This window comes from Orbicella franksi, chromosome 5, assembly GCF_964199315.1.
Source record: "Orbicella franksi chromosome 5, jaOrbFran1.1, whole genome shotgun sequence".
Classification (NCBI taxonomy): Eukaryota; Metazoa; Cnidaria; class Anthozoa; order Scleractinia; family Merulinidae; genus Orbicella; species Orbicella franksi.
This window is the reverse complement of record NC_138149.1, coordinates 25,023,758-25,050,659: the sequence shown is the minus strand read 5'-3', so window position 1 is coordinate 25,050,659 and position 26,902 is coordinate 25,023,758. Positions and strand designations below refer to the sequence as shown.

The 26,902-nt window shown below is 39.9% G+C and overlaps 1 pseudogene across 1 annotated transcript; it reads left to right on the top strand.

The window, feature by feature from the left end:
- Positions 1 to 120: 120 nt before the first annotated feature.
- Positions 121 to 26,902, top strand: LOC145487894 (uncharacterized; annotated as a pseudogene). Its single transcript, XR_014049462.1, has 12 exons — positions 121 to 818; positions 1,385 to 2,029; positions 2,923 to 3,468; positions 3,552 to 4,171; positions 6,795 to 7,062; positions 8,778 to 9,449; positions 11,412 to 11,957; positions 14,047 to 14,665; positions 20,345 to 20,595; positions 21,226 to 21,888; positions 22,475 to 23,023; positions 26,280 to 26,902. The product of XR_014049462.1 is annotated as an uncharacterized LOC145487894 (transcript).

Sequence of the window (26,902 nt, the reverse complement as noted above, 5' to 3'; positions counted from 1 at the left end):
TGTATGTGAAGAATTGCTAGGAGGACAACCTCTCTTCGCTTATACGGTGCTGCGAAGAAGAGTTTTCAATCTCTTCATGCCTCTCAGGAAAAAAAAAATTCAAGAAAAAAAAAAGTATTGTAAGGGGTTTAAAAGGTCAAGTCTGTTTTGCGATTAGTAGATTCCGATCTATCTTTGTTTTTGTTTTTTTTTTTTAACTTTGTTATCATCGTAGTGATGACTGATGCTAGCTTAGCAAGCAGTCGTTAGCTTAGGTTTTGAACTTCAGTCTTGAACTGAATAGTGTTTCTGATATACGTATTTCACATATAGTAAAATCGCAGCAACGTAATGATAACAACGCCGTCAAATCAGACGATTTTTTGTTGCAGACGCTTTTCGCCAATAAAGATATAAACATATACTTTTTTAGATTTCCAGAGGTACGCACGTGCGTACGTGCCTATGCGGTCTCTCAGACGCCCCCGCTTTATCTCACATGACTTGAATATCGGGGAATTCCTTACCATTTGGCAAGTTACCTACACTCGAGATCTCGGTACCAAGTGAGGGACGGAGGCAGTTCTTACTTGTTTCCACTACGTTGTAGAAGCCCGGATTGCTGAATATCTCTGAAATCATGGCTGTTCAAAAGCAAAGTATGCCTTCCTTTGCTTCTATTATTTCTATTCTCTCCATTGTGTTTTACTGCGCCGGCTTTTTAAGAGTTGAACTGGAACTACACGAGCAGAAGAAAAGAATAAACGCTCTTGAAAGCGTTGCGGAGGCCAAGTCCCTGTCAAAAAACGCAGACATGAAGATAACCAAGAATGCTCCTGGTAAGTGAATGTTATCTAAGCAAAGGTTTAGAATTTGTGTTAGAATAATCAGAAACAAAGCTTGATCCGATTGAATACACTGTGAAAAATGCTAAGAGTCAAAGCAAATAACAAAAGAGCGTGTTCTAGCTTGTTCCGTTCACAAAGAAAACAGGAGGTTATATATAGCAGGTCGAGCTTTATTCATCCTCCACGGACAGTGATTCAGAAAAGCTCTCTTCAAGTATGACTAAAACAATGACGGGGAACAAGATCCCTGTCTTTTTCATTTCGATCAAGCTTTGTGTCGGTTTCTGGTAACTTTCACGTCAAAAAATGAACAAAGGATATCTTTTCAACTGATTCTCGAATTTCTGTGGATGAATCTCGAAAGAATAAATCAGTTAAATATTTCCGTCTCAATCGTCTCGTGCGTTTATGCTCGCCCTCGACAAAGATGTCAGCACGGACTCCTTTAAATGCTTCTTATCTTTAAACTAACTGGATTAAGATTTTACATTTCACAGCGCTGTAAGGGCTTTGTAAGTAGAAGTCAGTTTTTCAGATATATTTTCCTTTTTTCGCAGAAGTTCACTTTTCTAAACCCCATCGACACAGCCGTCACATTCTATCAGTTAAAAACTCGACAGAGGCTAGACGCAGAGCGGAAACGATTCTCAAAATCAACCAACTTTTATCAGAGGCGGGAGTGCATCTCTGCCAGTCAAAGGGTGTCATGTGCTCGGCAGGTCCCCCAGGCCCTTCCGGTCCACCTGGATCAAGAGGACAGAAAGGAAGGACTGGGAACAAGGGAGATCAGGGTATTGTGGGATTGCCAGGAAAGAGCGGCAAGCAAGGCATTATCGGACCTGTAGGACTACAGGGAGAGACTGGAAACAAAGGGGAGAAAGGAGACATAGGACCCGCAGGCATGCCGGGGACTAAAGGCGAACCCGGTGAATCGATATCATCTCCTGCTGTTGTTGTTTCTCCTGTGACGTTGACAGTGAACGAAGGTGGAACAGCCTCGTTTCAGTGTTCAGCCAGTGGCAATCCTGAGCCTTCAGTAAAATGGAGTAAACTGAACAGTCAGTCACAAATCACTGAGTCAGCGGTTTCAGGAGGAAAGCTTGAGTTAAAGAAGGTAACCGGAAGTGACTCAGGCGTGTATCAGTGTTCAGCAACAAACATCCTGGGGAATTCACGGGAAGTGGTGCGATTAGCAGTAAATGGTGGGTTTCTGGTAATTTCTTTGTCACACAATGATGTTTTTTTACAATATCTGCCTAATTTCTAGCGCGCTGACTTGCTCATTTTTATCATCAATAAGAGTACAGACGATAAAATTTTAATTTATGCGAAATTAACTTTCAGCCATCAAACTGTCAACTTTTTAACCAATGAGATTTTATTGACTTTTTTGAGTAGCCAATCAAAAGGCAAGAAAAGCTATTGCCAATGTTCGCGTCATTTTGAATGAAATTCACTTGCCCTTTTTTATGGCAAGTTTACGGCGTCTTTTCCCCTCATTTTTTCCCAACATTTGACCATTTTGGGGTTTTGTTATCGTATAAAACAAATTGACGTCAGTTTTTTAAACGTCTGTCCTCTTATTGATGAAAACTTGCGTCACAACATTGTAAGAGTTTACTGCGGAGCAGTTCCACAGCCACTTTGGCAATGTTATGACGCAATTTATCATCAATAAGAGGACAGACGAATAAAAAACCGACGTCGATTTGTTAATTAACAGCCAGTCAGGTTTGTGATTCTGTGAGCACGAGGAGTAGTTTTTGGTCTAAAAAACACAAAACTCTCTTTGCTGTTTTTCTTTGGAAACAGCTACTATTCATGTTCCCTAAAACTTCGACAAACATTCGCGTCGCTTTTACAGTTCCACGCTGGAGCCTGTTGACGCCATTTTATGGTACGGTGTACTGAAACAGTTACTGTGTAGGCCAATGATCAAAACAAGCGTTTCAAGGAGAAAATTTTCTACTTGAGCAGTGTCAAAAACTCTGTTGTATTTTAGTTTGAATCAAAAAACATATCAATAAGAAAAAGAAAAGCTTAAAACCCAGAAGTCGAAATCAAACAAGGCTGAATTACGATTACTTGGTTGCAGTTCAACCTCGCGTCTCTCTTCATCCTGGAACTTTGTACGTCACAGAAGGAAGCGACGTCACTTTTCCGGTATGCCACGTGACTGGATACCCAGCACCAGTGGTGACCTGGAGGAAGTCGTCTGGTCAGTTACCCCAGGGGAGGGCGCACTATAACAACAGTGTCTTACAAATTTCCGATGTCCATAAAAGTGACTCTGACGCATACTTCTGTTCAGCGGTCAACATTTTAGGAAATGTTGAAAGGAAAACTCTCTTAGTTGTGGGTTCACTTCCTGTGTTTACCGTTAAGCCACCTGGAAAGGTGTTTGCTGCTACTGGCGACACTTTGACGTTAAACTGCAGCGCTACTGGTGATCCACGACCAGTCATCAGCTGGAAAAGACAAGGAGAAGCACTGCCCGTGGCGAGGAGTCACCAGACAAACAAGGTGCTCACTATAGGAGATTTGAGAGAAGACGATTCTGGCATCTATATCTGCTCGGCTACAGGTGCAGGAGTGTTTCACATCGAGGCAGTAAGTTATGTTGAAGTTAGAGAAGAGAGAGGTAAGTGATAAATTACTGTGCTGCATGTCCACAGATCCTCTATTGAAAACCCAACCAACAGTATGTGCTTTTTTTTTCGTCAGATTGTTCTGATCTGCTAAAATCAGGCCATACTCAAAGTGGATTGTATTCTGTCAACCCAGACGGTAGAGGACACTTTACTGTCTACTGTGACATGCGCACTGACGGTGGAGGCTGGACCGTCTTTCAGAGAAGACAAGATGGCTCGGTAGACTTCTATCGGGGATGGAACGACTACAAAGCAGGCTTTGGTCAGCTGACTGCGGAGTTTTGGTTAGGAAACGAAAAGATCCACCGACTGACGGCTTCTAGACCGAGCTCTCTACGAGTGGAGCTGGAAGACTGGAACGGAGTTAAAGCATATGCCAAATATGGCAAGTTCAACATTGGTGATGGGCGGGCGCAGTATCGACTTGAAGTGGGTTCATATTCAGGTACAGCGGGAGATTCGTTAGCATATCATAATAACATGGCGTTTAGTACGAAAGACAGAGATAATGATAAGGACAGAATCAACTGCGCTGTGGAGCACACAGGAGCCTGGTGGTACAACTCGTGTCACTACTCCAATCTAAACGGACAATACCTGGGAAACAAACGCGATTACCGAGGAGTTAGGTGGTACCACTTTAGACATAATCTGTCACTCAAATTCACTGAAATGAAACTGAGGCCGTCATCCTAAAAAGAATACCAGTAACAGGTTTAATCCTGTTAGTGACGGTAATATCTACAGGTCACTGATCTACACTCATAATAGCTTTTAATTATTCATCCATCAAAATCAATGATTAGTTTTCTAATCTATTTTTTGTTATATAGTTTTATGGTTAGCTGTTGTACCTCACTGCAGCCTCTAATATATATTCGATACACGCTAAATTGCAACTTTTTACCGAATATCACGGCCTTATATCCGCGATCCCTCAAAGTTGGAAGAAGCTCCTTCACGACTCTACTACACCCCCGCCGCCAATCTGTACTATAACGTGCAAGATGTTATACGACAAGCTGTTAACCCTTGAAAATCTCCGTCCCACTTCAGAAAAAAAAAAAAAAAAAAAAAACTTTTTTCATACGATATCGAAAAAGAGAAGCTAAATAAAATATATCTTCTGCCGTTCAAAGCCACAGAAGAAGTTAAATTGGCAATATTTCAACACAAAATTATACACAACATTTTAGCCAGGAACAGTATATTATACAAAATGAAAAAAATTTGCCCCCCCCCCCCCGTCCTCCCCTTTTTCCCCTCTGATAGTCAAAACATACGTCATTTGTTTATTAGCTGCCCGCAAACGTCTTTTTTTGGGATAAGTTCCAAACGGTTGGTATTCTATCGTAAGTAAAGTGAGGTTACTTCTCTTCGAGGCAGAGGTATTATTTGGAATTACTCGACCCGGCAAGCACCTGTTGACCCTCAACCACCTGATAATGCTAGGCAATTTTTTTCTTTATATCAACGCGCTAAATAATACTATGTTCGTTTTCAGTCATTTCATCTCATTAGTGTAGGGTAAAATCGAGTCAGAAAAAGTATCGCTGCGACATCGAATGAGAGGGCATTTCAACAGAAGTGGAAATTCTTTCTCACCAGTTAAGGCGTGTCTCTTAGTAATTTGTTGTGAGTTTTTTCTGTAAGTAAGTAATTACAGGGTATTGTAAGTCATTAAGTAACGTAATGTAACGTATTGTAAAGTTCAGGATTAGTTTCCTGAAAAAAAGAAAAATATTCGATCGCAATGAGAGGTTGATTAATCAACTTAAATGAGGTAAAAGAATTGCTGTAATTTTACCTTTAAAAATAGAAGTTCCCTCTACTATTATTGACGCTTTAAATCATATGATTAGCTAGAAACTTCGACTATACGATGTTTACTTGATTGAAATAGCGATCCTTTTTACAAATAGGAAATGGCATTTTATTAAATACATAACCCGTCGTCAATGACATAGTGTATGTCTCTGTCCTCTAAGAGATCCTAAGTAACAACAAATCAAAGTGCGAGAATAATTTGAATTCTTTTAGATGTTTATTAAACAGTTTTTTTTAAAAATGTTTACTCTCTAGAGGATTTTTAAGAGTAAGTTTATTTAAGAATGTGAATCAAAGGTGTCACAGTTTTCTGTCATCACTAATTTGAACTAATCACTCTCCGGAAAGCCTCCGGTAAAAGCCGTTCATGCAGCATAATATTTGCACAGCAATGACATTTTGGTTGAAATTGATAATTTAGAACTGACGCTGGCAAGATTTCCGTATAACCCCATACATTTATTATGCATACAGTTCTTTGTTTAACTAAACAATAGCGAAAACAATAGCGCTTCTTTGAGACTTATCTGATTTAAATAACTCTAAATTTTACCGTTTTTTTTTAAGTGTCGCACGGCTTCTATTGCCATTTTTCTTCGTCGTCCTTGTTGTGTAAGAGATCAGCAAGTTTTCTGTAAAATAAATATGCACCTATCTTGCTTCTGTAAGGAATTAGCAGCTCCACAAAATCAAATATCAATTTGAAATTTTCGCCATTACACATTGTGGACCAAAAGCACTGCCGGCACTGGATACCAGGGTAAAAAGACATTCAACAGGGAAGGGAACGCTATTTTTGTACGGGGGATTTGGCTATACCTGGGCTATACCAACCATCCCACATTGAAAAAAAATATCCCGCTGCTTTGTCTCTAAATACACAAGTGCATATATGAAAAACAAACGCTCGAAAAAATATGTTGATAAGACGATACCACAGGAATTAAACAACAGTCGAAAAATTGAATAAATTCAAAAAATGTGAATCGACCAATTTCGAAGTATAAACATTTTAACGTGACTCCTAGGTTTAGAGGAATGAGACATAATAAATCAATCGAAATTCACCATTAAATCGATATTTTTTGTTTGGCCTCCTTTCCTTCCTGCGATTAAATCTGTTCTCTGCGAGAGGAGATTTGGGCTTTAAGATCTTTTAGAACGAATTGACAAGGGTGGCAAACGTTGGCACAAAAAGCTATAAATTAAATTTAGTTTGCAAAATCGCTTGAAACGCGTACCTTATTGACTTTCTTAAAACCCAGACTCTCGAAACCAGAAGCCAGTGTAAGTCTGTGATCAACTGAAAGAATCCGAAAAAAATTTTTTCCCAGCGAAATTTTCCTCCTGTTTTTTTACCCCGCGGAGCTTTACTTTTAAACGTGTGTGACCAGTATTTCAATAATGTGTGTCCTGCGAACCTATCTATGCCTGTTACAATTGTTCAGATTACACCCATTTGGCAAGTTACCCAAACTCGTGATCCCAGTATCACGTAACCAGCCGAAATAGTTTCTATTTCACTAACGTTCTGGAATTGCGGATTGATATCGCCGAAATCATGGCTGTTCAAAAACAAAGTATGCCTTCCTTTGCTTCTGTTATTTCTGTTCTTTCCATTGTGCTTTACTGCGCCGGCTTTTTAAGAGTTGAGCTGGAACTACACGAGCAGAGGAAAAGAATAAACACTCTTGAAAGCGTTGCGGAGGCCAAGTCGCCGCCAAACAACGCAGACATGATAAGCGAGAATGCTCCTGGTAAGTGTGTATTATGTAACCTAAAGTTTACAAGCTGTGGTACAATCAAAGAATACAATCATCAGAATCAAAGCTTGGTCGAAATAAATTAACCGCGAAAACTGCTATGATTTAAAACAAATAACAAATGAACGTGTTCTTGCTTGTTCTGTGCTTTGCAGACGAAAAGAAACCCGAAGGTTAGCAGGTCAAGTTTTGTTCAACTCACCACAATTATTTTTACATGAAAACAATCCTTCAAACATTTTTTTCTTCAGCTAAGCTTGACACAGTGAGTCCCTTCTCTTTCACAGTTTGATCAAACTTAGAGCTAAAGATGGAGTCCATTTTTTTTTTGGCAGTCCTTGCATCATGGGAAATTAACAAAGGATATGTCTTCTGCGGATGCTCCAAATACTATTTTTAATCTCGATTGAACACGAAATCAAGTATTTCTGTCTCAGTTATCTCGTGCAGTTAGTAGACTAAACGCTTGCCGATGATGGTGACCGAACAGACAATCAATTTTTCCTTTCCTATAAGAAAAAGACTAGAGTTTCCATATTGGAGGTGAAGTGCTGCCCCATGTAGAAAGATGGTGGGATTGAGATATGTAGATATCACATGGATACGAGCGCACTAACCATGAGGCCACTGCATCTCTACCTTCTGATACAATGACTTCACAAGTCGTCTGCCCGTAGTCCAGAATCTGGACTTTTTTCTAATTGGTCGTAAAACAAGAGAGTCTGTAAGCCCGCCTTTCTTATTGGTTACGTGATAGACATGTAACTTCCGGTGCAATTTCAAACACGAAGCCCAGCTGCCGCGGAGTAATACTCGTAAAGGCGTAAACTGCGAAATTTCAGCCCGGAGGCCGTGATCTTGAGCGACTATAATATGGTCTCTTCAAGATTTTATTCGCAAGTCCTTAAAGAGAAAGCAGATGGAATGCATTCGGAAGATCATCTGATTAAAAGATGAAGTTTTAGCCATTCTTCCGAAGCGATCTGGGAAGAGCGTCATTTATCAAATGATGTTTCAACGATTTTGTCAATGCATTTTTGTCGTTTTTTGACGGAAACAGAGACATTTCAACCTTGCTATTTCGCTTGCCTGGAAAGTAAACAAGTACATTGCTCTTTGTCGTCTTCGCACTTCCAACCGGCCGCATGAATTTCCGGTGTAATCTGATTGGCTCTCATTTATAGCATGCCACAAGATAACATCGTTAATGACAGATAAGCAACGAAGGGTTGGCAGACGATTCGTGAATGTATGAGGCATTCTTTTTTTTCTCATCCCCTGTTCGCCCAAAAGAAACCCGCCTGGTCGCAAGTTAATTTTCCGTATAATTTTGCGGGAAGCGAGTTCGTTGATGCGTTCTTGGGACATCCGCAAGTTAGTAACCAGGTATTGATCATTCGATGAAAAACTAGTTTTCAGGCTCTTCGCTTGAATTCGGTTGAAACGCCTGGACTTTAAAAATTCGTCACGAACAAAATGGCATGTTTTCTTCGCTGTTTTAGGACAAAAACAACTTCAAAGTAATCAATCTCCTTGAACGCTTTCCTTGACATCAGCGAATACTCTCCCTTCGAACGCTTCCTTTCGCATCCCCCAATGTAATCAACGAACGGTCAATGCAAGAGGTTTGTCCATCAGAAATTCACCAATCACAGACTTTGGTTAGTAAAAGACTTTTCTTTAAAAACACACTTATCCTTTCTTTCTAGAAATTCAGTCCTCTAAACTAAACAGAGACAGCCGACAAGTTGACTCAGCTAAGAATTCAAGAGAAGCTCAACGCAAAGCAGACACAATTCTTAAAATCAAGAAACTTTTATCAGAGGGGAGTGTACATCTATGTCAGTCAAAGGGTGTCATGTGCTCGTCAGGTCCCCCAGGCCCTTCCGGTCCACCTGGACCTGGAGGACACAAAGGAGCCCGGGGACGAAGAGGACAGAAAGGAAGGACTGGATACAAGGGAGATCAAGGTATTATGGGATCGCCAGGAAAGAGCGGCAAGCAAGGCGTTATGGGACCTGTTGGACTACAGGGTGAGACTGGAAACAAAGGCGAGAAAGGAGACATGGGACCTGCAGGTATGCCGGGAACTAAAGGCGATCCCGGTGAATCGATATCATCTCCTGCTGTTGTTGTTTCTCCTGTGACGTTGACAGTGAACGAAGGGGGAACGGCCTCGTTTCAGTGTTCAGCCAGCGGTAATCCTGAGCCTGCAGTAGCGTGGAGTAAACTAAACAATCAGTGACAAATCACTCGGTCAGCGGTTTCAGGAGGAAAGCTGGAGTTGAAGAAGGTGACCGGAAGTGACTCAGGCGTATATCAGTGTTCAGCAACAAACATCCTGGGGAATTCTAAGGAAGTGGTGCGACTTGCAGTAAATGGTGAGTGTCTGATTATTATACTAAAATAAGCTTTACACAATGCAGTTTTTATAGATCAAATTTGTCATTTTGGAGTACGAAAAGTTCGCTTTTCAGTTTGAAAAACAGAAACACCCGCTCTGTTTCTATACACTTCGCCAGTTAAATTAACGCTAATGTAGGGTGGGCGTTTCCTTGGAGAAAGCTACAGGTTTAAGCTCCTCTAAAACTACAATTACCATTTAGGTCTATTTTTGCATTTCCTGACCTGTTGAAGCCATTTTATAGTATGGTGAACTGAAAAAGTTACCGTAAAAGGCAGCAATCATGACAAGGGTTCGAAGGATAATGTTTCTTTCTAGTCGAGTAGCGTCCTGCCATGCTCCCTAGGTTGTATTTTTGGGGAATGCATGGTGGTGCTGCACTCTCAGTTATCATTCATTCATTCATTCTGTCTAATTTGCCTTTTTACTTAATGTACAGTATATACCTCTTACTAACCGAGTTCGAGGCCCGTACTGTAAGTTACAGACCGAGTTTCGCGCTTCGCGCTTGGGCCATAAATCGATGGGGAAAACCAGGATCCTTAACTTACAGTACGGACCGAGAAAACGAGGTTAGTAAGATATTTATTACATCTCTACTGTGTGTCTGACGGGCTCGGGAACGATTTCTATTCACGCGGAACGGCTTCAAATTTCTGACGCACCTCGAAAGCAAAACGGCTCAATTTGACATCATTGTTAAGTGATTTAATCTTTAGCAGGTTTCAATACACAATTTTAGAAGTAAAAGAAAGTTTTAAACTCTTACTTGCTAAAAATGTTAAGAACACTTGGCGATAAATCACGAAACATTTTGGCAACAACAACAACTTTAAATTTCAGCGGGCCGTACAGTAGAATACGGCCCGCTAAATTGACCAATCACAGCGCGCGTATTAACTGATAGATATAATAATTATAAATATTTTAATGTGAGGCGAGATGACCTCTAGAAACCATCAGGCTTTTAGTTCAGGCCACCTCGTACGTGACAATACGGTTACATAAATAGTGCAACAGTGTGCGGCTTTGCCAGTTCAGTTATTATTTTACTAAAAACTCTAGCAGTTTTTTCTTAAAATTGGGAAAACTTGACAATGAAGTGATTGTAACAGGGAAGGAATTACGGATCTTTGGACCTTGGTAAAGAATTGGGAATTTTTTAGATTAGTCTGGTAATGATGCACGCGATAATTATTGGCCGTTCTGGTGCTATAGCCATGAATTTGCAATTTGCTATATCCATTAAAATTTAAGCAACTTTTCGGCTGTCAATTAAAACTCGAGGTTTTAATTTTTTCATCTATCAGTTGATCTCGGCAAATTTCAGTTAAGATTCATCTCTCACCTGCTTTTGTTGTATTCATTATCTTAGCAAAGATGTCCATCTCATTAGCCGATCAGGGTCAAGTAGTATCCGATTATTTCTCAGAACTTATGAGTGACTTCGAACTGCTTGGAAGCTTAACGAACACTTTTTAACACTTTCCGAAAACCTAAAGCTACCTGGGCCCGTTGATTTGTTCGTTTGTCCGTGATCCTAAGTAGGCTTTTTGTGCCCCCACCCTCCCCCGTCTTCTCCCCTTTGTATATTCAAGACCATTCACTAAAACAAATAGTCAAAATTTTTTGGCATATAATGATAATCACGTGTCAAAAATTCCTTGTTCTCTGCGAGAAAATAAACTCCAGATAACATTAACTACATTATAGCCATATACGGTACCAACCTGATACACTTCTTTCCAGGCGGAAAAGCCAATCATCTCAGCTGACGGTTATCTAAACGTTACTCAGCTACCAGTTAAAAATATCTGCCGATTCTCGGCTGAAAGTTAACCCTACAGTCCCTTAATTTCAGATGTTTCCCCTGAAGAAAAGAAAAGAAAATCAAGAAATCTAAATTAAACTAGGCTTAATGATATTTACTTGGTTGCAGTTCATCCTCAAGTTTCTCTTCAGTTGGGACCTAAGTTCGTCACCGTAGGAAGTGACGTCACTCTACCAAACTGTCAGGTAATTGGATACCCAGCACCAGTGGTGACCTGGAGGAAGTCGATTGGTCAGTTACCCCAGGGGAGGGGACACTATAACAACAGTGTCTTACAACTTTCCGATGTCCGTAAAAGTGACTCTTACTGGTACTTCTGTTCAGCGGTCAACCTTTTAGGAAATGTTGAAAAGAAAACTCAACTAGTTGTGATTTCCCTTCCTGTGTTTACCGTTAAGCCACCTGAAAAGGTATTTGCTACTACTGGCGACACTTTGACGTTAAACTGCAGCGCTACTGGTGATCCACGACCAGTCATCAGCTGGAAAAGACAAGGAGCAGCACTGCCCGTGGGAAGGAGTCACAAGACAAATGATGCACTTATCATAAGAGATTTAAAAGAAGAGGATGCTGGGATCTGTATTTGTGTGGCTAAAAGTGCAGGAGTGTTTGATAGCGAAGCAATAAGTTATGTTGAAGTTAAAAAACCGAGGGGTAAGTGATTTGTGGAATGATTACTTATGCGTACAAAGGAAATTGGCAAGAATGAATAGACCAATTTCGATATATTAAAATTCAGCCTAAAACAATAGACCTCAGTACGAGACTCTGGGGAATAACTACAGAGACTGTGAGGTTTAGGTCATGAGTTCTGCTGATGTTGAACCAGTTCGTATCGGGAAACAAAAGCTATGGCGGAAGATAATTTTTGCGGAGCCCCATAGCAGAATAGGAAAGAAAAGAAAACCCATGATTTTACGATGACGGCAGAAATTCTCGCGCGTTCATTGACTAATTTTCACTGTCAATAAGCAGACAGACACATGATTTTATAATTTATTCGATGCGTCAAGGACGAGAGCTGACAATTCGTAATAAACAAATTTACATCAGTTTTTCGTGCGTCTGTCCTGTTGTTGACAATGAATTTCATTATAACATTATCAAAGTATTCTGCAGATCCACTCGGCTAACCACAGTTATAGTTTGACAATGTTATGACGAAATTCATGATCAATAACTAGACAGACGCATGAAAAACTGATTTTAATTTGTTAAACTGATTTTCTCGTGGTTATCACGGCTAGCGGTATTGCTCGTGGGCACGTACGGTCAACGGCGATGACGACGACGGAGTCTCGTGAGATGGCGACCATACTCCACCTAACAGGTTGACAGAGACATGCACCTTTAATTTAAAGCGTCCTTCTTAGATATTGGACATCCATGTTATGGTCAATTGACACCTGTCAAAACAAGGTATTCTCTGACCAGTATCACGTGACCATATCGCGGGCTCAAGTTTAGAGCTTTTCCAGGTCACGTTTTCTTTGAAGTTGACTGCTGACCAAGGGCTGGTTTTCGATTGCATCAAGGGGTCCTGTCAGGTTAACTTGTTGAAAACAGGACTGGGTTGCTCGGAAGCCGGTTAACGCTAAACCTGGGCTAAGTTGCTTAAAGCCCGATCACGAGCTAACTCAGGATTAGCGAAAATTTTGATTTAAATTTTGTAAGTTTTCGGTGAAGTTTTCTGCTTATATTATTTGTTCTTCAATTTTAAATTTAACTTATCTCAAACTACACAAAACACAGGCAGTGACCAACATTTTTTTTACCAAAAAAAAAAAAAAAGAGTACTTGGGTTACCTTTTAATCCTGGGTTAGCGTTGACCGGCTTTTGAACAACTTGGCCCAGGACTGTAAAAGTTAACCGGAGTATAAATAAACAGGGGCAAAAATCTGACCAAAAATACTAGAGTCAAACGCGCTAGAATAGTATTTTGAGGCTTAGCATAGATTTGCACTCGTTTTTACAGCCAGTTCTCCCAAACTTATCAAATGTGGTAAGTACTAATAAAATAGTGTTTCCCAATCATCTTTGTTAAAATCATTGTTTATAGTCCTGATTAAAAAAAAAATGCCCAAACACGAACAAATTATTTGTGATTTACTCACTGCCAGTTTAAAAACGCTGACGTTTTCCTTTCAGCGTGCGTAGATTTACAGAACTTTCGTCCTCAGAATTGTCAGGGTGCGCCCGGTGCTAAAACTAAATGAAGCCACCGTAAATCCCTTCAGCTAGAGAGAAACACGAGAGGGTAATACGAGACCCATACAGTCACGCAGTTTTTGTCATCCATGTCCAACATACCTGCATCGACTTGTGTCGTCTACAAGCACTGAAGACTCGATTTAGCAGAAATCTAGTCGCAAATCTTACCGGAAGTGGAAATCTAAAGTTGAAACGCTTACCGGAACTAAAACTAATGGAAAACTTCGCATGAATATGATACACAAAAACGGGCGTGCAAACCCAGGCATGATACAAGCCATATTATATACTACTCATTCTATAAACGTGTGCAGAGAGATGGTACATTTTTGGCGAAACGCGAATATTGGGTCTTATTCTTTAGACCCACGCCAGAAACGGGAAAACTTCGCATGAATATAATGTAAAGCACGAAAACCGGCGTGCAAACCCAGGCATGATACAAGCCATACTATGTAGTTAACTTAATTCTCATGGCGTCTATACTTAAATTGAAAAGGCAATTTAAAGCATGTGAATTTCTTTTATCAGATTGTTCTGATCTGCATAAATCAGGCCATACTCAAAGTGGATTGTACTCTGTCAACCCAGACGGTAGAGGACATTTTACTGTCTACTGTGACATGCGCACTGACGGTGGAGGCTGGACCGTCTTTCAAAGAAGACAAGATGGCTCGGTAGACTTCTATCGGGGATGGAACGACTACAAAGCAGGCTTTGGCCAGCTGGCTGTTGAGTTCTGGTTGGGAAACGACAAGATCCATCGACTGACGGCCTCTAGACCGAGCTCTCTGCGAGTGGAGCTGGAGGACTGGAACGGAGTTAAAGTGTACGCAAAATATGGCAAGTTTAACATTGGTGATGAGCAGGCGCAGTATCGACTTGAAGTGGGTTCATATTCAGGTACAGCGGGAGATTCGTTAGCAAGGCATAATAACATGGCGTTTAGTACAAAAGACAGAGATAATGACAGATCTAGTGCCAATTGTGCTGTAAGCTATACAGGCGCCTGGTGGTACTACGGTTGCCACCACTCCAATCTAAACGGACAATACCTGGGAGATAAACGTGATAGCCGAGGAGTCAGGTGGCACCACTTCAGAGGTTCTCTTTCACTCAAAGTCACTGAAATGAAACTGAGGCCGTCATCGTAGAAAGAATATCATTAACAGATTTAATCCTGTTAGTGACGCAGGTGTCAATATGTCAATGATCTTCGCCCATCGCAATCGCGGCTTTTAACAATAGTATGTAGTCGATCTTAAAAAAAAAAAAAAGAATGGTTAGTTGACTGTCAATTAACACAACGTAATTTCTCCGAGGTTACACGGATTTTTCATATTTGTACATTTTCAAAAAACAAAACTAAATCAGAGGATATTAACAGTGAGACCATTCACCACGTGTGAATGTTTTCTTTCATCACTGATTTGAACTAATCACTTTCCAGAAAGCGTGCGGTAAAAGCCAACTTCAAGCATAATATTTGCATATTTATTAATCCATTTTGAAATCACTGGTTATCCTTGCAATCTGATAAGCTCTCAGTGGTGCGATTTACTCACGAATCGCACTTTTTTTCGCTCTAAATCGCATCTTTTTCTCAGCCAATGAGAATGGGACAGTAAAACAAAATAACCAATCAGATTTCAAGATTAGTTTAAAGTAATTAATAAAATTTCAGGAAAATGAAAGGCAATAAGCTATTTGTGTAGAATTTTGCAACTACTATTGCCAAAACTTTGTTGTTATTGTTGTTTTTTTCAAAAAAAATTGACGACTTTAATTAATTACAGTTTCTGAATGACAATTATGAGCTCCTTCAGGCTGAAGACCTACTTTAATGGAAGTTTCTACCTTTCAGAGTCCATTTTGGGAATATTTTGGCGATTTTTCTTCAACAACTGCTCAAAATCCGTATGATACCGAGTCCAGTAAAACCGTCATAAACAAACGAAAACCACACAACAACAAATTCAGAGCCATCTCAAGAGGGTAGATGTTTCCAGGTTTCCGGTAGTTTCAAACGAAGCAACAAAAGAGCTCAACTCTGTCGCTGTGAATGAACATAGTCAAAATACGCCCCACTGCACAAAACAGTGAATGAACGAACGTCTTACGAAGTCGGTGCCAGTCCCACCATCTTGAATATATCTTGAAACCAACGGCGCCGCGAGAACTTGACAAGGTCCTGAGTATTGAGTCCTACGCCGAGGTCACAAAAAGAAACGGAGATGATGACGAGCTGGAATCCTTTAAAATCATGCCATTAAACGATATTTATTAAAAAGAACACTATCACTATCCACTGCGCATCGTGCACTCGAGGGAGTTTCACAACTCAAAAGAAATTCATCGCAGAATTACGCAGGATGCACACTCAAATACCATCTCCAAGGACAATGAAAAGTCTCAGCCTCAACCACAGAAGAAAGGAAGGCCTTCCATCATTGATTCAGGCGACGACGATTGAACTTTTATACCAGAAGTAGGCTATTTTCGTTCTGACTTCAAAACTGCTTGTTTCTTTGTCATGCTCGAATGAATTTTCGTCACATGACATCGTTTTGCATACTAAATGAGAGGTAAAGGCGTTTCCGGTTCCGCTTTTTTTTTTTTAACAAACCGGCTACTGGAACAATACACCAAAAATCTAAAATGTAAGGCAATAAAATTGTGCGATTTCAAAATGGACCTAGTAAAGTGGCAATTGAACTTCGTGTCGTGCAATTTTGGTCTGAAATCATACTTGTGATTTCAAATCGAGCGAGCGCGCAGGGCGAGTTCGATTTTGCAATATAATAACGCGTATGATTTCAGACCAAATTGCACTCCACTCAGTTCAATTACCATTATTAATGACAATTTGAAATTGCAAGAGTTTGTATGGAATTTACAATTTAGAACTAATCATGACTTTTACTGCCAAAAATGATAACCTCGCATTAACGAATAAAGTTTGCAAATATCTGGTGTTGCGTTCTAACGTTAGAAGTTTAAGCGCTTGACAATATATCATAACGTATTATATTTAAGGAAGGTTGGCAACAGCACGAGGCTCAACTCGAAAATTTCTTTAATCTTAAGCACCAACACGGCTTCTACTGCCATTCCTCTTCGTTATCCTTACAGTGCAAGAGATCAGCGACGTTCCGGTAAAATCAAAATGCACATGCGTTCTTTCTTAATGGAGTCAACAGCTCCACAAAATCAAATATCAATTTGAAATTACCGCGTGAAAACATTATGCGCCACACAAGCGTGGCCGGCACTGGGTACCAAGGTAAAAATATATTCAGCAGGGTAGGACATTCTATTTTTGTACGGGTTGTTTGGCTACACCGACCACCTTGTGAGGAAAAAAAAAAATCTCGCTCCATTTTTGTTTGGCTGCACATGTTGATCTGACGACAGCACAGAGATCACACAATAGTTGAAGAAATGAATGGATTGATAAAATTTAATTAAGATGATTTCAACGGTGAACATTTGAGTAATAGTGTAACAATTAAGTTACCAAAGAAACTTGGTAACATTTTGAATAAAGTTTAGAAGAACTTATCAAGGCTGACCCCGCGAGAGAAATTTGATTTTGAAGTTATCAATATTTCAATTCAAACGACGTTTCACGCCACTTCAAAACAATTAAACAACACAGTTTTTCTGAGCCTTTTTTCAAAGTTTGACTTTAACTTTCTCCAGGATGCTTTACAGTCAAATCGCGGGGTCGCTTGAAGAAATTAATTAAAGTGAGATGTTTCAAATAGTATTCAAAATGTTACCATACTAAAGTAGATTTTTAGTAAATAATTTTTGACCTTATTACTCGACTTTTGAGCCCATTTCGTCTCAAATCAATTTCATTGATTTATCTTTCATTTTTCCTACCTCCGCGCCGCTGACGATTGAGCTGTATTGTGCGCTTTTAGATATTTCGGAATAAATTGACGAAAGAGGCAAGTTGGCACGCGCAAATTAAAAACTTTGAAGATACTTTGCAAAATCACTTGAAACATGTATCTTATTGACCTCCTTTGCAACCAAATTCTTGCAAAGTGAAGCCGATCAATGTAAGTCTGTGATTTACTCACATAATCCGGAAAGAAACGATTTACCCTGAGAATTTTTTTCTCCTCTTTATACTGCGGGGTTTATTTAGCGGACGTGTGTGGCGAGTTACCTTAACCCTGGGCATTACACGACCAATATAACTAAACACGCCACGATCAAGCGCAAAACAGGACCCCTTTCCCACTCCCGATCGAATAATTAGAAGCGAAAACAAATCTTAACAATATCGTCCCCCGTCCACTGACTGAGTAAAGCTTTACGTGAGACAAGAAAAAAAGTTATAGTACTCAAAGCCACGCAAGGTCACGCAAGCATAGTTAATGAAAAAACAAAAAAACAAAAAACAAAAAAAAACAAAAAACAAAAAAAAAACAAAAAAACAAAGGCCGTTGGGTCAGGCTTCGCTGGTAAACAGAAACGAAGAAGAATTCAAAATCACAATTTGAGCTATGTTACGTTTTCGCTTTACTTAAAATAAATTCGTAGCCTTGATTGTGTTGTTTGATTTTATTTTTCCCTCTAGGGGTGCGGGAGGGGAAAACTGTGCCTGCTACTACATGCTAACAAGCCCAGGTGAATTACCAGACCGAAGCTCAACATTAGATTTTACTAGCTTGAAGCGGTAGAGTAGGGAGGTATAACCTATAGCTATTGTTGCTAACCGATCTCCTGAATATTGGCAGGAGATAACCTTTTTGTCAGGGGTGTCACAGTTTTCTTTCATCACTGATTTGAACTAATTACTTTCAGGAAAGCCTGCGGTTCTGAAAGCTGTTCATGTAGCATAATATTTGCATATATCAATTACATTTTTTAAATTCTAAGAGTTTGCAAGGAATTTATAATTTAGAACTGACACTTTCTGCCGGAAATAATCTTGCAATAATGAAATAAAGTTCGCGCAGCAATACCTGGTGTTGCTTTCTAACGTTTACGCTTTGTTTAGTAGAAATTTGATTGATTTATGGACAATATATCCAAACGTGTATTACATAAGAGAAAGGTTGGCAACAGCACGAGGCTTCAGCGTTCGACTCACCTCGTAAATTGCTCAAATCTTAAGCAACAACACGGCTTCTACTGCCATTCTTCTCCGTCGTCCTTATAGTGCAAGAAATTATTATATATAATTATTATATCTTTTTAAGGTTTTTTACCCCGCACCCCACCCTGCTTTTTATTATTATTTTTTTTAATTTAATGTCTTGTAGTGATGGGAGCATGCCTCCCCTTGCAAGATCCCCATAATGTAGATGTAGAGATCAGCAACTTTTCTGTAAGATAAATATGCACCTAGCTTGCTTCTGTAAGGAATTAGCAGCTCCACAAAATCAAACATCAATTTGAAATTATAGACCACTTTCATAAATGGCGGCCAATTATAAATTCTTTTGCAAGTATTCAAATTAGCCTTACTAACCTCATTGTGAATTGAAGTTGGTAATTCAAAAGAATTTTTACTCCGAAACGAGGTTAGTAAGGCCAATTTTATTCAACAGGGAAGGGCAGGCTATTTTTGTACGGGGCATTTGGCTACACCAACCATTCCACGGGGAAAAAAATATCCCGCTCCTTTGTCTCTAAATACACACGCATATGAAAAAACGAACGCTCGAAAAAATATGTCGATCAGACGATAGCACAGGAATCAAACAACAGTCGAAGAATTGAACAAATTCAAAAAATGTGAATAGACCAATTTCGAAGTATTAACATTTTAAGGGTCCATTAAAGTATCTCGTTGCTAAGCTACACGGTTGCTACCCAAGTGCAATTGCACTTCCGGTCAGCCAAGATTTTTTCGCGCGCTTTTTTCGGTCCCGGCCCGTCGCCGATTCAAGACGCCGCTAGCCTTTTTTTACTTCGTTGCAACAAACACAAGAAAAACGTTTTGTTTATATTTTTATTGATTAATTTTCTGCTTTACGGTTACAACATGTGAGTCGTGCCTTTATTTTTGAAACTTGAGTGTTTTGCTTGAAAATGTCATCCACGTACGGACGTGAACAGAAAGCCGCAGCGATGGCTACATGCCAATGGGGAAATCTCTGGGAGATAATATCAATGTGGTATGTTAGTGATTTTCAGCTCGAAAAACGTTAAACGAGGCCACAAAATCAAGCTAACATATTTATATGCTTGCTGGATCATGCATATTGGGCAGAAAAACATTTAACATTGAGGAGGTCTGGAACCCAGTTTGTTGCCATGGTGACAAAACTGTTAAGCTCGTATTGTGGAGCACATTTAGTAGAATCTTACTGCTAAGAATCAAACATTTCTGATACAAATTGGCTGAGACATCTTTTTTCGTCTTTTTTGATCAAAATTGGTGTTGACGTCATCACTTGGCCAATTTGCATATTTTAAAAATTTGCATATATTCTGAACGAAAAGAGAGAGTTGAAAATAGTAAACAGCATTTTTCTTCTCACGTAGAGTGCTTGTTTATGTTTAAAAATGGCTTAGATAGGAAAGATGCTGCTATTTTCCTCATAGTACCACTTTAAGCCTAGACTCGAAAACTGAAGCCAAACAGTATAAGTCTGTGATCAACTGACAGAATCCGAAAAAAAGCATTTCCCAGCGAAATTCACCTCCATTTCGGTGTTTCCCCCGCGAGGCTTTACTTTTGCACGTGTTTGGTCAAAATTGCTCACATTACATCCATCCCAACTTTGTCTCGCATGACATCGTTAGCAGACCATTTGGCAAGTTACCCAAACTCGTGATCCCAATATCACGTAATCAGCTGAAGCAGTTTGTATTCCAATACCGTTGTGGAATTACGGATTGATATCGCCGAAATCATGGCTATCCAAAAACAAAGTATGCCTTCCTTTGCTTCTATTATTACTGCTATCTCCATTGTGTTTTACTGCGCCGGCTTTTTACGAGTTGAGCTGGAACTACACGAGCACAACAAAAGAATAAACGCTCTTGAAAGCGTTGCCGAGGTCAAGTCGCCATCAAACGACGCAGACATGAAAATAATTAAGAATGCTCCTGGTAAGTGTGTCTTCTCCAACCTAGAGTTTAAAAGCTGTGCTGCATTCATGAAATACAATCATCAGAATCATTTTTTGCCCCCTCCCCCCCCCCCTCAAAAAGAAAATGCTGTTAGAAGAGAGCAACAGTTAAAACAAAGAACAAATGAACGTGTTATTGTTTGCTCTGTTAAGTTATGATGTGACGACGCAAGGAAAGCAGAGAGTTACCAGGTCAAGATTTCTTTAATCCTATGTTTACAAATTCATAAGAAAATACATTACAGAGGAAGTTTTGTCCAGCTGTGAATAACACGGTAATAAACTAGTTTCTTATCTTATTCGGTTTGATCAAGCTTCCAGTCTGTTTTTGATAGTCTCCGCATCAGGAAATAAACAATGGATATGTTGTTCACTGATGCCCAAATGACAACATTTCCGTTGTAGCGATGATCTCCTGAGGTTACTAAAGACAACTAAACGCTCGCTGCTCACGCAATGATGGCAGAACAGACACTAAATGCTCCTCAATTTTAAAACTAAGAAAATTTACAATAACCGCGAATTAAGATTTTTACAGCGCTGTGAATTGACGTGAAGGTTTGGTTAGCACAAGACTTTTCTTTAAAGTGCACTTACCCTTTCTTTCCAGAAATTCAGTCCTCTAAACTCAACAGATACAGCCGACAAGTTGACTCAACTAAGAATTCAACAGAAGTTCAACGCAAAGCAGAAACGATTCTCAAAATCAACAAACTTTTATCAGAGGGAAGTGTACATCTCTGTCAGTCAAAGGGTGTCACATGTTCGTCAGGCCCTCCCGGTCCACCTGGACCTAGAGGACACAAAGGAGCCCGGGGACGAAGAGGAGAGAGAGGAAGGACTGGAAACAAGGGAGATCAAGGTATTATGGGATCGCCAGGAAAGCGCGGCAAGCAAGGTATTATGGGACCTGTAGGACTACAGGGAGAGACTGGAAACAAAGGCGAGAAAGGAGAAATAGGACCCGCAGGCATGCCGGGGACTAAAGGCGAACCCGGTAAATCGATATCATCTCCTGCTGTTGTTGTTTCTCCTGTGACGTTGACAGTGAACGAAGGTGGAACAGCCTTGTTTCAGTGTTCAGCAAGCGGTAATCCTGAGTCTGCACTAACGTGGAGTAAACTGAATAGTCAGTCACAAATCACTCAGTCAGCGGTTTCAGGTGGAACGCTGGAGTTAAAGAAGGTGACCGGAAGTGACTCAGGCGTGTATCAGTGTTCAGCAACAAACATCTTGGGGCATTCACAGGAAGTGGTGCGATTAACAGTAAATGGTGAGTTTCTGGTTATTTTAAATTCTGAAATAAGTTTTTACAATGTAATGCATTGATTCTGTGACTACGAAAAGTAGTATTAAATGGTGAGGGAGTGTGGAAATTTAAACACTGCAATGAAAAGTTCAATAAGTTTACACACAACCTCGATGAGCTCTAAACCTGAACCCGGGATATAGTCACGTGATACTGGTCAGCGAATAGCTTGTTGTGACTGCTGACAATTAACAATAGCTTGGATGCCCAAAATCAAAGTTGTAGCTATGGTAATGGTGCTACTCTCTTAGTTTTCAAGGTATTGACGTACGGACGGACAGACCTACGTACCTACGTACGGACAGTCATGTGACAACCAAAATTCTTTAGATGCCTTCGGCGCGCAGGAGCTCCGCTATTACTAATTAAGAACTTTTGCAGGAAGACTTTTTATTTAATGTCATGAATGAACTCCTAGATGTAGGTAGCCTCTAGTATTGTTCCATTTAAATGCAGTTTAAACTATTGCAAATTATGAAGTTGATTTTTTTTTTATTCCATTGGAAACAATTATCAATTTATAAATTCTACTATATTTACTTGGTTGTAGTTCATCCTCGCGTCTCTCTTCATCCGGGACCTACGTACGTCACAGAAGGAAGTAATGTCACTCTTCCAACTTGTCACGTGATCGGATACCCGGCGCCAGTAGTCACCTGGAGGAAGTCTTCAGGTCAGTTACCCCAGGGGAGGGCGCACTATAACAACAGTGTCTTACAAATTTCCGATGTCCGTAAAAGTGACTCTGATTGGTACTTCTGTTCAGCGGTCAACCTTTTAGGAAATGTTGAAAAGAAAACTCTGCTAGTTGTTGTTTCCCTTCCTGTGTTTACCGTTAAGCCACCTGGAAAGGTTTCTGTTTTTACTGGAAATACTTTGACGTTAAACTGCAGCGCTACTGGTGATCCACGACCAGTCATCAGCTGGAAAAGACAAGAAGGAGCACTGCCTGTGGGGAGGAGTGATAGAACAGAAAAGGCACTAACGATAAGAGATTTGAGAGAAGAGGATGCTGGGATCTATGTTTGTGTGGCTACAAGTGCAGGAGTGTTTCCCATCGAAGCAATAAGTTCTGTTGAAGTTGAGCTGGTTGGTATCGGTAAGCTATAAAAGCATTTTTTGGATTTGCCGCAAAGAGTGATATATCTATTAAAATTATTAACTCAGTGCATTTTTGTAACAAGCAATCTGCACCGTCCCTTTGCCACTTGCTATCAACAGGACATAACTGACAACGATGGAGAACAAAGTAGCGATTATACCTGAGAGTGCAACGGAAAAGGATCAAGGGACTGATAAGTGTCTGAATCTAAGACAATGTTAAATACACTGACAGGCATAAAACATTTTTTAAACACTGTATATGAAACAAAAGTTTAAGCGGAAGGACAATTCTAAGTCATAAATTCTCTTGACTGGTCCTCATTGTGATTAAAGGCTCACTGGGTTTGAAAATGAATAGAGGCAAAAATCTGACCATCAACACTAAATAAAATTTCTAGAATCAAACTCTTTTAACCCTCGACCGTACAAGGGGGTAGGGATGGATGCCACCGCCCCCCCCCCCCCCCCTTCTCCCCATAATTTTTTTTTTTTTAATTTTTGCTGAAGACGATTTACTCTAAGGGGCTGAAACTTTCAGTGGGTTTTTCTTCATTCTCTGCTGAAATTTTGATATGTCACTGGCATGTCCATCATTTTTGAGGTTGTCAACTAACCATCAAAGTTCATGTAGGTCTGGCCAAAACTCAACATTTTTTTTGAGATAATTGACGTGATGAATGGTAAAACTTGTATCCTACGTAGATCCGTTTTATCCTCACTTTATCTAGTTTGTTTCGTTCGTCATTTCCGCCACTCCTTTTGGTTTCGAAATATTTGTTACCACAGCCACCACTATATAATATTGTAATTTCATTTATATATATATGTATATAATTTAGTAACATCTAAACCTGAAGAAGGCTGGTCTGGCGAACTTAAAAATATTATTTTAAATATACCACGTTGTATCAGCCTTGCAGTAGTCTTCGACTTCTCATCGTTTTACTTTTCAAGTTTGGCTGATTAGATCTCCTGTGAGATTCAACGTTCAATCCAGCAGCATCTTCATTCAGGGATTTGCAGTTTATTTAGTTTTCTTTTTTCTTTTTTCCAGTTTTCTTCATCAAATAGCAGAAATTCATGAATTTGTATATTTCAGAAGCACAGTGGCTTGTATTTGTGTTAATTTCCGTTATTTCTTGACTTTTTAAAAAAATAGTAAAATCCAAAATGGGAGTTCAAATGACGCCATATGACGTCATAACCAACAAAAAAAGTATCACCTTGTTGAGCAAGCTCAGGGCTATCTAATCAATGTAAATTTATTTCGCTCTGTTTTAACAGAACGAAAACCCAGAGGGGGTTGCGTCCACCCCCTCCCCCCCTTCCCCTGTACCACGGTAGGGGTATGAGTCCGAAGGTTAAGATGGCTCCATAGGGTAATTACCAAGAGATTATCATGTTAAGAGAGTGAATCCCCCATATAGACCCTCTAAGGTAATTCCTCTTAAGTTATTTTTAGACATTGTACCCAGTTCTTCCGCGGATATTACTCGCGTGTTGCGTGAATTTTTTCGTGGAGGACCTGTTTTCGTTTCGTTTCAAAGCAAAGGAAAACCTCCAATGCTGTGGGGATGTCTTCTTTGATATTTTGATTGCAAGCAAAGGAGCTTTGGCTCTCGGTATGTTTTAATACACTTCGAAACTTTAATAGGAGTTTAAATAAGAGACGGATGTCCCCTGCACAAACAATAACAACTGAATGAACGGCAGAGAAATGAGTAGACAAACGAGTGCAAAGCAAACACAGCTTGGCAAGCGAACAAACAGATAGTTGAAAGTACAGGAGGACGCTCGCTGTCCAAGTAGCAAAAGCAGTTCAAGCAGCAACGGCAACAACGCCAAAGGCAACATCGATTAAAAAACGACTTAATATTCAACCCACGAATCTCGCGAGTATTTAGATTCATTCAGTTTGTCTATGCTGTCAGAAATATCCCAAACAGAATATGTAAGACAGCGTCAAAATTCGAAAAAGAAATTTTAAGAATTGACCGTCGTGTAGTTCACGTTCTCTCGGATATGCAGAATGTGGCTATTTCACGCTGTTGTTTTGTGACCTTTTGTAAACAACGATAAAGAAATGAACAAAGAATTATAACGCACGCTTACACAACCATTGTATTAGTTACCGTTGCCGTTAAAGTTTGCATAATTAAACAGCCTGCGACCGAATAAACAGCCAAATACTGAACAGCCAAACGAGCACAAAACAAACGAAAGCCCAGCCGCACAAAAAGACGGCTAAGAGTGCAGAAAACATCTCGATCTGCTACTGAAACGAAATCAAAACATATAAAATGGCGTTCCCGCCATTTCCTCTCAGGTAGTTTCGAGAAAGTCGCTTCGGTTGTCCACGCAACGCGCGAGTAGCATCCTCGGAAGAATTGGGTACCATGTCTAAAAATAACTTCAAAGGGATTACCCTAGTTAGAAGACCTATATGGGAGGTTCACTCTCTTACCTTGATAATCTCTTGGTAATCACTTATCGCATTTCGCACGCTAGTGTTATAATTTGAAAACTAGTTTTACATTCGTTTTTATTCCCAAAATTACTCCCAGACTTACTTCTCTCAAACTTATTAAATGTGATAAGCAATAATGAAATAGAGTTTATAATCATCTCTGTTAATATCGTTGTCCAGAGTCTTAAATCAAAAATGTCAGGACGAACACGTTTTCACCTTTTATATTGGCTTTATTTGTAAGCAGGTTTTATGAATTTTAATCTGTGAAATCTTTCAAAACTTCATAGTACATCGAATCCGGCAGGAGATGAATTTTCAACTCCTAAAACGAGGGTTTAATTTGCACTGGCAGATTTTTCGACCTTTGCAAATTTATGCCCTTTCTATTAAGTAAAAACTGGTTAGATTAACAGTCTGCCAAATTATCGCAATTTCGCTGACGGAACCAAGCAAATTCATTATAAGTTTTGCCTTTTGTAGGCACGATATACAATATCGAAATTAAAAACACTAACATTTTCGAGAGCGTGCGTAGATTACCAGTCGTAAAACTAAAGGAAGCCACCTTAACTCTCTTCTGCTAGAGAGGAAACCGGAGAGTAATGCGAGACCCACACCGTCACACAGTTGTTGTTTTTTTTTTGTTTTCTACACCAGCCGTCAAGACTTGAAACCCCAAGTTTCTCGCCATATAATGTCAGCTACCAAGTAAACTTAATTCTTATAATGCCTATAGTTAAATTAAAAAGCCAATTTAAAACATGCACTTCTCTTTTATCAGATTGTTCCGATCTGCTAAAATCAGGCCATACTCAAAGTGGATTGTACTCTGTCAACCCGGACGGTAGAGGACATTTTACTGTCTACTGTGACATGCGCACTGACGGTGGAGGCTGGACCGTCTTTCAGAGAAGACAAGATGGCTCGGTAGACTTCTATCGGGGATGGAACGACTACAAAGCAGGCTTTGGTCAGCTGACTACTGAGTTCTGGTTAGGAAACGACAAGATACACCGACTGACCGCCTCTAAACCGAACTCTCTACGCGTGGAACTGGAGGACTGGAAAGGCGTTAAAGTGTACGCCAAATATGGCAAGTTTAACATTGGTGATGAGCAGGCGCAGTATCGACTTGAAGTGGGTTCATATTCAGGTACAGCTGGAGATGCTTTAGCATTTCATAATAACATGGCATTTACTACAAAAGACAGAGATAATGACAGATGGAGTAACAACTGTGCTGTGTTGCGTACAGGCGCCTGGTGGTACAAGAATTGCCAAGAGTCCAATCTAAACGGACCATACCTGGGAGATAAACAGAGTAGTTCAGTAAACGGGTGGGACACCTTCAGAAATTCTCGTTCACTTAAATTCACTGAAATGAAACTGAGGCCGTCATCGTAG